We start from the raw sequence: 3,630 nt of genomic DNA, 5'->3' as shown, positions 1-3,630 counted from the left end.
AACCTCTTTTGACTTTCAAAAGTGCACATCATAACCTTTCCACTCATTCCCACCGTACATGTTATAAAAATCCATAATCCTGTTCTGGTAACAGGATAGATCGGGCAACACTTCAGGTTTACGTTCCCCCATTACTGCCGTAAATATAGAGAAGGCCTTCACCCAGTTCTCTACGGTCTCGTCGACCCTAAATTCAGCCATCTTGGCCCGCCACACGCTGGGGTGCCATAAATCTTTCTGGGTCTTTGCGTACTCTATCTCACGATGGTCGGTTAATAATGAAAACATATTAACATATTTATCCCCCCATATCATTTCCTTCGTGGCCGCTGGGATGTGCTGGGCCACCCTTTAGCGCCTCGAAGGCACTGAACTCTCCCCCACCATTGGCAATGGGTTCTTACCGGGTTCAACCGCTGTGTCTGTTGTCTTTTCTCGGCCAACTGTTGCCATTCCCGGTGCGACCTGTAGGGGAATAGAAGGAACATTCGCCGTCCCGGCTTCTCTTGCCTGCCGTAACTGCTCGATTATTAATCTGGCTTCCTCAGCCGGATCCACCGCAGCCACAGCCCCCCCTGATTTCTTCTTAAGCCAGGGCAATACTGCAGCTAATTGAAGGGCCAGTTCTGCGGGCATCTGATCATCATCAACCGGAGTTATTACAACAGGGATCAGCAAACCCACGGTACCAGGGTGTCCACCAGTGCTACGGGGGCTGCTGGGGGTACCTCCGGGACCGGGCCCTCCCCAGAAATTGCCCTCTTCTTAATACGACTCCCCCTACCCTCAGGGACGACTCCCGGCAAGGCCGGACTTATCACCTTCTTAGGACGGGCCGCGAGGTTGTTCTGGGCTGCTATCTGCTTTTTTACCTCTGCCAAGCCCCGACCGATCGAATCTACTTTACCTAGTTTTCTGTCCATGACCGCCATTCGGTTCGACAAAGTGCGCAGTATCTTCTCCAACTCGGAGCTCTTTCCCGCTTTTTTGCCGGCCATGGCTTCGTTTATTCCGTTCGAGTTGCTCGACAAGGTCCTAGATCCTTCACACGACTGAAGCTGAAAAAGAAAGAACAAAGATTACCAGTTCTCAAAATTGCTGCTTATTCCGTTGAGGGCTCACGAGCAACGAGTGGTGCAGCCTTCAGAGCACTGGAACAAGAGGACGCTTCTTTGGATTCCCGCTCTATTTATCCATCTGCGGGAGGGCGGGGACCCTCCTCAAGTACGCCCCCTGGGCGCGGTCTTCCGGGCGGGTGTCTAGGACAACCCCTTCTGGGCGGGAAGGCCGTGCTCCGGCTACGCCGCTTTGGGCATACCAGCAGAAACAACGCCCCCGCCCAAAAATGGTTTCCCGGGGGGATCGGGGCACCCATCCATACGTTCGGGGGGACCGAGTGGTCTTCCCTTTCCATTCTTTGACTTATAGGTTTATTTTCAACTTTCCAGCATAGGCTAAACAAATTCAAGTATTCAAAGGGCTTGTGGCTAAAAACGCAGGATTGGCAGAATCATTTAACATTACATGACTTGTGTCATTTTGGCTGCTGTCAATCTAGTGCATACACAAAGAAATTGGAGTCTGTTTATGTGTTAATAAATGTACATGTTATTCCACGACTCCCTTAAGCAGGTTAACCTACCTGCTCAGCTCCAACTCCTCTTCTTTCTTGAAACTCAACATCACCAGTGTTTGCATTCTGCATTCCTTTACCGAACACCGGCTCCACTCACATTAATACATGAGCCAGTCTTGTAATGGTTCTTTAAAACATAACATATGTCCTCACTTACGATACCAGTTACAAAGGAGAAAATATTACTAACATATAAATACAAACTATCAAGCAAGTGTACAAAATACCATACCTACAAACTTAAGATAATTTTACAGATGATTGAACTGAACACACAAATTATTTGTACTTCTTCGGAAATGTAATTTCTCGTATCTTTTTGCCACCGTCTTGCTCCTGCATATTTTCCTTTCCAACCATTGTCTTCACACATAAGTGTGGAAGGGTATACTCAGATGTGAGTCCCTTGCTCATTGCACCATCAGGATTCAAGCAAGCCGGGCCGACGACGGCTGAAATGCCAGAAACCGTTCCCCGGAATCTTGTTTCCTTCCAAGTATAAGAATTGGCTTGGTAGTTTGGTTTGCCCTGTTTCCATCATGCACTGGGACAGGAACAGACTAATTTGCATGTAGCCAGGTTCTGAGCTGGGATGGTGCAGTGAGCTAAAAAACGGTGATGGATCAAGCCCTGATCTTTGGACTGGGTAAGAGTGGTCTGCTTAATTCAGACACTCTGTTCATCACCACCCCCTTTTCTGAATCATTCCCCTTCACACATATCACTTACTTTTACCAACCTGCTCCTATTTCATTTTGATCCATCCTGCAATTCTACATAACTCCTCCCTACACTCTTGACCACCTTGGGTTCCAAAAATACCAATCTTACTTTTCTTATGCACACTAGCAATTTAATTCTTACTTCTTAACCACATACCACATCAAGCTCCTTAGCTCTGGTCCTCTCATCAAATGACTTTTTATACAATATTTGCTTTTCACTAACCTTCTTCTGCATTACATTCTCATCAACCTTAACACCTCTTATCATATAACCAAAAACAACATCCAGTTTCAGTTTTCTCTTTCTTAGTAGTTCAAATGGAGATAAACCTGTGATACAGTGTATACTAATAATAATAATAATAATAATAAGCAATCTTTATTCGGCAGGAACACCTCCTTAACCTCTTCCATGCTCATGACAAGGTCAACTCGTCATGAGACACAGTGGAGCTGTGCTTATGACGAGTTATCCTTGTCATGAACAATGGTATATTTCACTTTCCAGCGCACAGCGGGAAAACCCCTTAGCAGCCAAGGTGATAAACAAAATCATACATTGAGAACAATATTAAACTAATTAAAAACATATTTCATCACACAGTAATCATACAAATGTCATTATCATTCTGATGGAAATCTGGACAATCCTAGACTTAAAATTACTCTTTGGAGCACCTAAAAACAGCACTATTCATTACGTAAGTTTCCAGTGGCATAAACACCATTCTAAAATCTTTCCTTTACATTTTATTCTACTATCATCGAAGCTTGGTACCATAGTGTCCCTCCCGAGCTCACTCAGTATAATGTGTATACTAGTTTTTTATGCCTATAACAATTTCTTTATATGATTGATAACATTTCTCCCATGTGCCGCTGCCAATTGAATGCTCTCCTTCACAAGCCTATTGAATTTTTCAACAAGACCACTGGCCATAGGACTGTTTTGCAATGACAAATGTTCCAGTGGCATAAATATGTTTCTACATCCTGTGAACAGAATTGTGAACCATTGGCCGATATCATTTCTTCTGGATAAACTTCTTTAATGAATATTTTCTCCACAAATTGTATTACATTTTTACTTGTCACTTCACCCATGAATTCAATCTCAACTCACTTCAAATAATAGTCTACCATGACTGTTGTGATGTTGTGATGTTGCATATTATGAAAAGAACCCATTATATCTATGTCAACCTTCAACCAGGGACCAGCAGGATAATTAACAGGTTGAAACAGTTGTGTGTTAGTTTTCAAACTTTT

The sequence above is a fragment of the Lissotriton vulgaris genome, chromosome 7, assembly GCF_964263255.1.
Source record: "Lissotriton vulgaris chromosome 7, aLisVul1.2, whole genome shotgun sequence".
NCBI lineage: Eukaryota > Metazoa > Chordata > Amphibia > Caudata > Salamandridae > Lissotriton > Lissotriton vulgaris.
This window is presented reverse-complemented; position numbering follows the sequence as displayed.